This window comes from Thermobia domestica, chromosome 6 (genome assembly GCF_964235325.1).
Source record: "Thermobia domestica chromosome 6, izTheDome1.hap1.1, whole genome shotgun sequence".
Lineage (NCBI taxonomy): Eukaryota > Metazoa > Arthropoda > Insecta > Zygentoma > Lepismatidae > Thermobia > Thermobia domestica.
This window is the reverse complement of record NC_137459.1, coordinates 312,047,969-312,061,126: the sequence shown is the minus strand read 5'-3', so window position 1 is coordinate 312,061,126 and position 13,158 is coordinate 312,047,969.

Here is a 13,158-nt window from a genome sequence, read left to right as displayed (position 1 = left end):
GTCTAAAGGAGGATGAAGAAATCCCCACGCTATTTAAATAGGCGTTTTCTTGGGATCCAAAATCTTATCTTTTAATTAGTTGAAATAGTAAAGTAAACTTGAAATTCCCTAGAATTGTGAGAATAAGAGGTGCAAGGGCGAAATACCTTCAAAAGGAGGGGCTTTGTGGGCGAAGCCACAAGCTAACCAAACTAAACTTTTGTTTGTCTTTTACCGAAGGTTTGAAAAGTTTTCGACTAAGAGAGGTGTAGCTGTGCACGAAGATGTGTTGACATTGTGCGGAAAAGTGGAAAGAAGAAAAATAGTGATAAGCGAAAAAAAATAATAATAATAACATAAATTTTATTTAATCATATACTTTACTCTTTCAATGGGTGAACAATAATAGAGCATGAAAGTAAATTAGAGTAAATTTATATTTCGCTCACACTTGAGGTCATTTTTATTCGAAACTAAGCTTTTGCACTACTATAAGGAAACTATTCAAAACTGAGAAGTGCAATTTCTACAACAAGTGTACCTGGATATTATGCGTTCGAGTACGTGTAAGGAATTATTGTATCTGCACTTTTCTACAAGAAAAGATACTCTAAATTGTTGTAGAAATTTGAAAATTTGACGGCAAACAGAGCCCACGCTTAACGTGAACACCGCCCGTGAGAGTACATAATTTGATATCTTTTTTTTCTTTTCTTTCATTTTTTCTTTCTTTCCATTTTCTTTCTTTTTCTTTTCTTTTTTCTTCTTCTCAACAGAAAGAAAACTAGTGAAACTAGAGAAGAGAAATCTCTACCGAGAATGTACGAAAACATTTTTTTTTTTTATCGAAGTAGGTGGAAGGAATCATCGGATCAAAATGCTCAAAGTTGCCATGAGGATCCTCACACAAGCCGTCAAAATGCTCATAGTTGCCCACAATTCGTTCATAATTGCGGACATAGAGCTCACAGTTACCATGAGAAGGTTCACACTAGCCGTCAAAATCCTCACACTTGCCGTCAAAACGATCATAGTTGCCGACTTTTCGTTCATATTTGCGGATATAGGGCTCATAGTTGAAAACATAATTTTTCATGCTTATCTTCAAAATACTCGCAGTTGGCTTCACAATGTTCAAACGTGCTTCCAAAGTGCTCACACTCGCTTTCATGATGCTCATAGTTGCCGACTTTTTGTTCATAATTGCCGACCAAGGCCTCACAGTTGCCGTCAAAACGCTCATAGTTGCCGACTATTCGTTCATAATTGCCGACCAAAGCCTCACAGTTGCCGTCAAAACGCTCATAGTTGCCGACTTTTCGTTCATAATTGCCGACGAAGGCCTCACAGTTGCCGTCAAAACGTTCATAGTTGCCGACTATTCGTTCATTATTGCCGACCAAGGCCTCACAGTTGCCGTCAAAACGTTCATAGTTGCCGACTTTTCCTTCATAATTGCGTACAAAGGGCTCATAGTTGCCTACTTAATGGTTCCAGCTCATTTTCAAAATACTCATAGTTGCCTTCAGAATGTTCACACGTAGTTTCAAAATGCTCACATTCGCTTCCACGATGCTCATAGTTGCCGACTTTTCATTCATAATATCTAACATACTGCTGATTGTGTAACTTAAGTGGTTCATGGTTGGTGTCAGAAGCCTCACAATTTCTGTCACAATGCTCACGCAAAACGTAAGAATTCTCACATTAAAAAAAAAAGTGCTCATAGTTGCCGACTATTCGTTCATAATTGCCGACCAAGGCCTCACAGTTGCCGTCAAAACGCTCATAGTTGCCGACTTTTTGTTCATAATTGCGTACAAAGGGCTCATAGTTGCCTACATAATGGTTCGTGCTCATCTTCAAAATACTCACAGTTGCCTTCAGAATGTTCAAACGTAATTTCAAAATGCTCACACTCGCTTCCATGATGCTCATAGTTGCTGACTTTTCATTCATAATATCTAACATATTGCTGATAGTGTAAGTTAAATGGTTGATGGTTGCTGTCAAAAGTCTCATAGTTGCGGTCAGATTCTTGACACAAGCCGTCAGAATGCTCACATTCAAAAAAAAAGTGCTCATAGTTGCCGACTATTTGCTCATAATTGCCGACCAACTCCTCACAGTTGCCGTCAAAACGCTCATAGTTGCCGACTTTTCGTTCATAATTGCGTACAAAGGGCTCATAGTTGCCTACATAATGTTTCGTGCTTATCTTCAAAATACTCACAGTTGCCTTCAGAATGTTCACACGTACTTTCAAAAAGCTCACACTCGCTCCCACGATGGTCATAGTTGCCGACTTTTTATTCATAATGCTGATAGTGTAAGTTACATGGTTGATGGTTGCTGTCAAAAGTCTCATAGTTGCGGTCAGATTCTTGACACAAGCCGTCAGAATGCTCACATTCAAAAAAAAAAGTGCTCATAGTTGCCGACTATTTGCTCATAATTGCCGACCAACTCCTCACAGTTGCCGTCAAAACGCTCATAGTTGCCGACATTTCGTTCATAATTGCGGACAAAGGGCTCATAGTTGCCCACATACTGATTCGTGCTCATCCTAAAAATACTCACAGTTGCCTTCAGAATGTTCACACGTAGTTTCAAAATGCTCACACTCTCTTACACAATGCTCTTAGTTGCCGACTTTTCATTCATAATGCTGATAGTGTAAGTTAAATGGTTCACAGTTGCTGTGAAAAGTCTCACAGTTGCGGCCAGATTCTTCAGACAAGCCGTGATAATCCTCACATTAGAAAAAAAAATGTGCTCATAGTTGCCGACCATTCGTTCATAATTGCCGACCAAGGCCTCACAGTTGCTGTCAAAACGCTCATAGTTGCCGACTACATGTTTATAATTGCCGACCAACGCCTCACAGTTGCCGTCAAAACGCTCATAGTTGCCGACTTTTTGTTCATAATTGCGGACAAAGGGCTCATAGTTTCCTACATAATGTTTCATGCTCATCCTCAGAATACACACAGCTGCCTTCAGAATGTTCACGCGTACTTTAAAAATGCTCACACTCGCTTCCACGATGCTCATAGTTGCCGACTTTTCATTCATAATATCTAACATACTGCTGATAGTGTAACTTAAATGGTTCACGGTTGGTGTCAAAAGCCTCACAGTTTCTGTCACAATGCTCACGCAAAACGTGAGAATTCTCACATTAAAAAAAAGTGCTCATAGTTGCCGACTATTCGTTCATAATTGCCGACCAAGGCCTCACAGTTGCCGTCAAAACGTTCATAGTTGCCGACTTTTCGTTCATAATTGCGGACAAAGGGCTCATATTTGCCTACATATTCGTTCGTGCCCATCTTCAAAATACTTACAGTTGCCTTCAGAATCTTCACACGTACTTTCAAAATGCTCACACTCGTTTCCACGATGCTCATAGTTGCCGACTTTTCATTCATAATATCTAACATACTGCTGATAGTGTAAGTTAAATGGTTCATGGTTGTTGTCGAAAGCCTCACAGTTTCCGTCAGATTCCTCACGCAAGCCGTCAGAATGTTCACATTAAAAAAAAAAAGTGCTCATAGTTGCCGACCATTCGTTCATAATTGCCGACCAAGGCCTCACAGTTGCATTCAAAACGCTCATAGTTGCCTAGTTTTCGTTCATAATTGCGGATATGGGGCTCACAATTGAAAACATAATTCTTCATGCTTATCTTGAAAATACTCGCAGTTTGCTCCAGAAAGTTCACACGTGCTTTCAAGGTGCTCACACTGGCTTTCACGCTGCTCATAGTTGCCGACTTTTCGTTCATAGTTGCCGACTTTTTGTTGATAATTGCAGTTATGGGGCTCACAATTGAAAACATAATTCTTCATGCTTATCTTGAAAATACTCGCAGTTTGCTTCAGAATGTTCACACGTGCTTTCAAAGTGCTCACACTAGTTCTCATGATGCTCATAGTTGCCGACTTTTTGTTCATAATTGCCGGCCAAGGCCTCACAGTTGCCGTGAACACGCTCATAGTTGCCGACTTTTCGTTCATAATTTTGGACATGGGCTCACACTTGCCGTCAGATGGTTCACGCTACAGCGGTACTTGGGCAATGAGTATTTCTTTATATGTACTAACATAGGTTAATTTCGAAGAAGAAGTTAGTTAAAAATATAGAATTATCAAATATACAAAAAGAAAAGATATTCATATGTCATAAAATAATAAGGTTTTCAATATCTAGTTGGCAGGCAATCAGATAAATAATACATATATATATATATATATATATAAATGGAGAGAAACCACGTAATGGAAACATTGTTATTTTGATGTGGCTCGTATGTATTATAAGAAAATAAGGAACCAAGGCTACAGCGAATTGTATTTTATCGTTGTAACACTAGCCGTCAAACTGCTCACACTTGCCGTCAAAATTCTTATACATGTCCTCAAAATTTATAAAATTACTAAATGTGGTAAGAAAAAAAAAAGCAACGAAGGCTTTACGTATACGACGCCTTTCACACCCGCAAATTATGAGGCACTTCCTGTAGAGTTATAATGGCCATATTTGACGAAACTGTAGCCTTTCGGGAGTAAGTCACAGGAAAATTTCCAAAAGTGAATATTTCGAATGTTTAGTTGGTCTAAAGGGGCGATGAAGATATTTCCCATGTTATTTAAATGGACGGTTTTGCGGACCTATAATCTGAAATTTTAGGTACTTTTAATAAAACTTTGAAATTCCGTATACTTGTACGTTTTCGTAAGTCTTACCTAGTTGGATATATATTTCCAAGTTTAGCGTGGTTTTATGCGGAACTCAAAAAATTTCCCATGTTATTTCTATGAAACACCTTTGACATCCCAAAATTATTGGGCACTTCCTGTAGGGCTACAATAACTAATTTCGACATGATTGTAGATTGTCGGGACTAACCAACAGGAAAATTGTCAAAAGTGAATATTTTTAACTTTTAAGAGGTCTAAAGAGGAAATGAAGAAATTCCCCATGTTATTTAAATGGGCCTTTATTTAGACTTGTAATCTCAAAGTTTAGTTACTTGTAATTGGAACACAAACGAGAAATTCGGTATTCTTGTACGTTTTCATTAGCGTTACCTAAGTAAATCAGTACAAAGTAAAAATTTTCAACTTTAGAGTGGTTTTATGGGGAATTGAAAAGTCTTTCTCATGTCATTTATATGGGACGTCTTCTGCACGCCAAAATGTTCGGTTAATTGTGGTAGGATTGCAATGATGAAATTTAGCATAATTGTAGGCTTTCCAGACTAAGCTACAGCAAAATTGCCAAAAGTGAATATTTTTAATGTTTAAGGGGTCTAAAGGAGGATGAAGAAATCCCCACGCTATTTAAATAGGCGTTTTCTTGGGATCCAAAATCTTATCTTTTAATTAGTTGAAATAGTAAAGTAAACTTGAAATTCCCTAGAATTGTGAGAATAAGAGGTGCAAGGGCGAAATACCTTCAAAAGGAGGGGCTTTGTGGGCGAAGCCACAAGCTAACCAAACTAAACTTTTGTTTGTCTTTTACCGAAGGTTTGAAAAGTTTTCGACTAAGAGAGGTGTAGCTGTGCACGAAGATGTGTTGACATTGTGCGGAAAAGTGGAAAGAAGAAAAATAGTGATAAGCGAAAAAAAATAATAATAATAACATAAATTTTATTTAATCATATACTTTACTCTTTCAATGGGTGAACAATAATAGAGCATGAAAGTAAATTAGAGTAAATTTATATTTCGCTCACACTTGAGGTCATTTTTATTCGAAACTAAGCTTTTGCACTACTATAAGGAAACTATTCAAAACTGAGAAGTGCAATTTCTACAACAAGTGTACCTGGATATTATGCGTTCGAGTACGTGTAAGGAATTATTGTATCTGCACTTTTCTACAAGAAAAGATACTCTAAATTGTTGTAGAAATTTGAAAATTTGACGGCAAACAGAGCCCACGCTTAACGTGAACACCGCCCGTGAGAGTACATAATTTGATATCTTTTTTTTTCTTTTCTTTCATTTTTTCTTTCTTTCCATTTTCTTTCTTTTTCTTTTCTTTTTTCTTCTTCTCAACAGAAAGAAAACTAGTGAAACTAGAGAAGAGAAATCTCTACCGAGAATGTACGAAAACATTTTTTTTTTTGAAGTAGGTGGAAGGAATCATCGGATCAAAATGCTCAAAGTTGCCATGAGGATCCTCACACAAGCCGTCAAAATGCTCATAGTTGCCCACAATTCGTTCATAATTGCGGACATAGAGCTCACAGTTACCATGAGAAGGTTCACACTAGCCGTCAAAATCCTCACACTTGCCGTCAAAACGATCATAGTTGCCGACTTTTCGTTCATATTTGCGGATAAAGGGCTCATAGTTGAAAACATAATTTTTCATGCTTATCTTCAAAATACTCGCAGTTGGCTTCACAATGTTCACACGTGCTTCCAAAGTGCTCACACTCGCTTTCATGATGCTCATAGTTGCCGACTTTTTGTTCATAATTGCCGACCAAGGCCTCACAGTTGCCGTCAAAACGCTCATAGTTGCCGACTATTCGTTCATAATTGCCGACCAAAGCCTCACAGTTGCCGTCAAAACGCTCATAGTTGCCGACTTTTCGTTCATAATTGCCGACGAAGGCCTCACAGTTGCCGTCAAAACGTTCATAGTTGCCGACTATTCGTTCATTATTGCCGACCAAGGCCTCACAGTTGCCGTCAAAACGTTCATAGTTGCCGACTTTTCCTTCATAATTGCGTACAAAGGGCTCATAGTTGCCTACTTAATGGTTCCAGCTCATTTTCAAAATACTCATAGTTGCCTTCAGAATGTTCACACGTAGTTTCAAAATGCTCACATTCGCTTCCACGATGCTCATAGTTGCCGACTTTTCATTCATAATATCTAACATACTGCTGATTGTGTAACTTAAGTGGTTCATGGTTGGTGTCAGAAGCCTCACAATTTCTGTCACAATGCTCACGCAAAACGTAAGAATTCTCACATTAAAAAAAAAGTGCTCATAGTTGCCGACTATTCGTTCATAATTGCCGACCAAGGCCTCACAGTTGCCGTCAAAACGCTCATAGTTGCCGACTTTTTGTTCATAATTGCGTACAAAGAGCTCATAGTTGCCTACATACTGGTTCGTGCTCATCTTCAAAATACTCACAGTTGCCTTCAGAATGTTCAAACGTAATTTCAAAATGCTCACACTCGCTTCCATGATGCTCATAGTTGCTGACTTTTCATTCATAATATCTATCATATTGCTGATAGTGTAAGTTAAATGGTTGATGGTTGCTGTCAAAAGTCTCATAGTTGCGGTCAGATTCTTGACACAAGCCGTCAGAATGCTCACATTCAAAAAAAAAAGTGCTCATAGTTGCCGACTATTTGCTCATAATTGCCGACCAACTCCTCACAGTTGCCGTCAAAACGCTCATAGTTGCCGACTTTTCGTTCATAATTGCGTACAAAGGGCTCATAGTTGCCTACATAATGTTTCGTGCTTATCTTCAAAATACTCACAGTTGCCTTCAGAATGTTCACACGTACTTTCAAAAAGCTCACACTCGCTCCCACGATGGTCATAGTTGCCGACTTTTTATTCATAATGCTGATAGTGTAAGTTACATGGTTGATGGTTGCTGTCAAAAGTCTCATAGTTGCGGTCAGATTCTTGACACAAGCCGTCAGAATGCTCACATTCAAAAAAAAAGTGCTCGTAGTTGCCGACTATTTGCTCATAATTGCCGACCAACTCCTCACAGTTGCCGTCAAAACGCTCATAGTTGCCGACATTTCGTTCATAATTGCGGACAAAGGGCTCATAGTTGCCCACATACTGATTCGTGCTCATCCTAAAAATACTCACAGTTGCCTTCAGAATGTTCACACGTAGTTTCAAAATGCTCACACTCTCTTACACAATGCTCTTAGTTGCCGACTTTTCATTCATAATGCTGATAGTGTAAGTTAAATGGTTCACAGTTGCTGTGAAAAGTCTCACAGTTGCGGCCAGATTCTTCAGACAAGCCGTGATAATCCTCACATTAGAAAAAAAAAATGTGCTCATAGTTGCCGACCATTCGTTCATAATTGCCGACCAAGGCCTCACAGTTGCTGTCAAAACGCTCATAGTTGCCGACTACATGTTTATAATTGCCGACCAACGCCTCACAGTTGCCGTCAAAACGCTCATAGTTGCCGACTTTTTGTTCATAATTGCGGACAAAGGGCTCATAGTTTCCTACATAATGTTTCATGCTCATCCTCAGAATACACACAGCTGCCTTCAGAATGTTCACGCGTACTTTAAAAATGCTCACACTCGCTTCCACGATGCTCATAGTTGCCGACTTTTCATTCATAATATCTAACATACTGCTGATAGTGTAACTTAAATGGTTCACGGTTGGTGTCAAAAGCCTCACAGTTTCTGTCACAATGCTCACGCAAAACGTGAGAATTCTCACATTAAAAAAAAGTGCTCATAGTTGCCGACTATTCGTTCATAATTGCCGACCAAGGCCTCACAGTTGCCGTCAAAACGTTCATAGTTGCCGACTTTTCGTTCATAATTGCGGACAAAGGGCTCATATTTGCCTACATATTCGTTCGTGCCCATCTTCAAAATACTTACAGTTGCCTTCAGAATCTTCACACGTACTTTCAAAATGCTCACACTCGTTTCCACGATGCTCATAGTTGCCGACTTTTCATTCATAATATCTAACATACTGCTGATAGTGTAAGTTAAATGGTTCATGGTTGTTGTCGAAAGCCTCACAGTTTCCGTCAGATTCCTCACGCAAGCCGTCAGAATGTTCACATTAAAAAAAAAGTGCTCATAGTTGCCGACCATTCGTTCATAATTGCCGACCAAGGCCTCACAGTTGCATTCAAAACGCTCATAGTTGCCTAGTTTTCGTTCATAATTGCGGATATGGGGCTCACAATTGAAAACATAATTCTTCATGCTTATCTTGAAAATACTCGCAGTTTGCTCCAGAAAGTTCACACGTGCTTTCAAGGTGCTCACACTGGCTTTCACGCTGCTCATAGTTGCCGACTTTTCGTTCATAGTTGCCGACTTTTTGTTGATAATTGCAGTTATGGGGCTCACAATTGAAAACATAATTCTTCATGCTTATCTTGAAAATACTCGCAGTTTGCTTCAGAATGTTCACACGTGCTTTCAAAGTGCTCACACTAGTTCTCATGATGCTCATAGTTGCCGACTTTTTGTTCATAATTGCCGGCCAAGGCCTCACAGTTGCCGTGAACACGCTCATAGTTGCCGACTTTTCGTTCATAATTTTGGACATGGGCTCACACTTGCCGTCAGATGGTTCACGCTACAGCGGTACTTGGGCAATGAGTATTTCTTTATATGTACTAACATAGGTTAATTTCGAAGAAGAAGTTAGTTAAAAATATAGAATTATCAAATATACAAAAAGAAAAGATATTCATATGTCATAAAATAATAAGGTTTTCAATATCTAGTTGGCAGGCAATCAGATAAATAATACATATATATATATATATATATATAAATGGAGAGAAACCACGTAATGGAAACATTGTTATTTTGATGTGGCTCGTATGTATTATAAGAAAATAAGGAACCAAGGCTACAGCGAATTGTATTTTATCGTTGTAACACTAGCCGTCAAACTGCTCACACTTGCCGTCAAAATTCTTATACATGTCCTCAAAATTTATAAAATTACTAAATGTGGTAAGAAAAAAAACAACAACGAAGGCTTTACGTATACGACGCCTTTCACACCCGCAAATTATGAGGCACTTCCTGTAGAGTTATAATGGCCATATTTGACGAAACTGTAGCCTTTCGGGAGTAAGTCACAGGAAAATTTCCAAAAGTGAATATTTCGAATGTTTAGTTGGTCTAAAGGGGCGATGAAGATATTTCCCATGTTATTTAAATGGACGGTTTTGCGGACCTATAATCTGAAATTTTAGGTACTTTTAATAAAACTTTGAAATTCCGTATACTTGTACGTTTTCGTAAGTCTTACCTAGTTGGATATATATTTCCAAGTTTAGCGTGGTTTTATGCGGAACTCAAAAAATTTCCCATGTTATTTCTATGAAACACCTTTGACATCCCAAAATTATTGGGCACTTCCTGTAGGGCTACAATAACTAATTTCGACATGATTGTAGATTGTCGGGACTAACCAACAGGAAAATTGTCAAAAGTGAATATTTTTAACTTTTAAGAGGTCTAAAGAGGAAATGAAGAAATTCCCCATGTTATTTAAATGGGCCTTTATTTAGACTTGTAATCTCAAAGTTTAGTTACTTGTAATTGGAACACAAACGAGAAATTCGGTATTCTTGTACGTTTTCATTAGCGTTACCTAAGTAAATCAGTACAAAGTAAAAATTTTCAACTTTAGAGTGGTTTTATGGGGAATTGAAAAGTCTTTCTCATGTCATTTATATGGGACGTCTTCTGCACGCCAAAATGTTCGGTTAATTGTGGTAGGATTGCAATGATGAAATTTAGCATAATTGTAGGCTTTCCAGACTAAGCTACAGCAAAATTGCCAAAAGTGAATATTTTTAATGTTTAAGGGGTCTAAAGGAGGATGAAGAAATCCCCACGCTATTTAAATAGGCGTTTTCTTGGGATCCAAAATCTTATCTTTTAATTAGTTGAAATAGTAAAGTAAACTTGAAATTCCCTAGAATTGTGAGAATAAGAGGTGCAAGGGCGAAATACCTTCAAAAGGAGGGGCTTTGTGGGCGAAGCCACAAGCTAACCAAACTAAACTTTTGTTTGTCTTTTACCGAAGGTTTGAAAAGTTTTCGACTAAGAGAGGTGTAGCTGTGCACGAAGATGTGTTGACATTGTGCGGAAAAGTGGAAAGAAGAAAAATAGTGATAAGCGAAAAAAAAAATAATAATAATAACATAAATTTTATTTAATCATATACTTTACTCTTTCAATGGGTGAACAATAATAGAGCATGAAAGTAAATTAGAGTAAATTTATATTTCGCTCACACTTGAGGTCATTTTTATTCGAAACTAAGCTTTTGCACTACTATAAGGAAACTATTCAAAACTGAGAAGTGCAATTTCTACAACAAGTGTACCTGGATATTATGCGTTCGAGTACGTGTAAGGAATTATTGTATCTGCACTTTTCTACAAGAAAAGATACTCTAAATTGTTGTAGAAATTTGAAAATTTGACGGCAAACAGAGCCCACGCTTAACGTGAACACCGCCCGTGAGAGTACATAATTTGATATCTTTTTTTTCTTTTCTTTCATTTTTTCTTTCTTTCCATTTTCTTTCTTTTTCTTTTCTTTTTTCTTCTTCTCAACAGAAAGAAAACTAGTGAAACTAGAGAAGAGAAATCTCTACCGAGAATGTACGAAAACATTTTTTTTTTTATCGAAGTAGGTGGAAGGAATCATCGGATCAAAATGCTCAAAGTTGCCATGAGGATCCTCACACAAGCCGTCAAAATGCTCATAGTTGCCCACAATTCGTTCATAATTGCGGACATAGAGCTCACAGTTACCATGAGAAGGTTCACACTAGCCGTCAAAATCCTCACACTTGCCGTCAAAACGATCATAGTTGCCGACTTTTCGTTCATATTTGCGGATATAGGGCTCATAGTTGAAAACATAATTTTTCATGCTTATCTTCAAAATACTCGCAGTTGGCTTCACAATGTTCACACGTGCTTCCAAAGTGCTCACACTCGCTTTCATGATGCTCATAGTTGCCGACTTTTTGTTCATAATTGCCGACCCAAGGCTCACAGTTGCCATCAAAACGCTCATAGTTGTCGACTTTTCGTTCATAATTGCGGATATAGAGCTCACAATTGAATACATAATTTTTCATGTTTATCTTGAAAATACTAGCAGTTGGCTTCAGAATGTTCACACGTACTTTCAGGGTGCTCACACTTGCCGTCAAAACGCTCATAGTTGCCGACTTTTCGTTCATAATTGCGGACATTGGGGTCAAAGTTGCCGACATTGTAGTTTATGTTTACCTTCCAAATACTCTCCGTTGCCTTGACAATTTTCACACTAACCCTGAAATTGCTAACACTCGCTCTCACAAGGCTCATAGTTGTCGACCTTTCATTCATAATATGAAATATACAGTTGATAGTGTAAGTTAAATGTTTCATGGTTGCTGTCAAAAGGCTCACAGTTGCCGTCAGATTCCTCACTCAAGCCGTCAGCATGCTCACATTTACCAATAAAGTGCTCATAGTTGCCGACTATTTGTTCATAATTGCCGACCTATGGCTCACAGTTGCCGTCAAAACGCTCATAGTTGCCGACTTTTCGTTCATATTTGCGAATATAGGGCTCACAATTGAAAACATAATTTTTCATGCTTATCTTCAAAATACTCACAGTTGACTTCAGAATGTTCACAGGTGCTTCCAAAGTGCTCACACTCGCTTTCATGATGCTCATAGTTGCCGACTTTTCGTTCATATTTGCGAATATAGGGCTCACAATTGAAAACATAATTTTTCATGTTTATCTTCAAAATACTCGCATTTGGCTTCAGAATGTTCACAGGTGCTTCCAAAGTGCTCACACTCGCTTTCACGATGCTCATAGTTGCCGACTTTTGTTCATAATTGCCGACCCAGGGCTCACAGTTGCCGTCAAAACGCTCATAGTTGCCGACTTTTCGTTCATATTTGCGAATATAGGGCTCACAATTGAAAACATAATTTTTCATGCTTATCTTCAAAATACTCACAGTTGACTTCAGAATGTTCACATGTGCTTCCAAAGTGCTCACACTCGCTTTCATGATGCTCATAGTTGCCGACTTTTGTTCATAATTGCCGACCCAGGGCTCACAGTTGCCGTCAAAACGCTCATAGTTGCCGACTTTTCGTTCATAATTGCGGACTTAAGTCTCATAGGTGGCAACATAATGGTTCATGGTTGCCGTCAATATGCCCAAAGTTGAACACGTATCTCCCATGGAAAACTTTAACCGCTTATCGCCATGAGAGCTCAAAATCCAGCCTAAAGTTGAAATTGAACGCTGTCAGCGGAATCAAAACCTGGAGGATTTTTTTTTTTTTTTTTTTTTTTACAAAGGAGCGTTCAATGGAATTCCGTAATATGAAATAAACTGAATATTCGTGTGAACG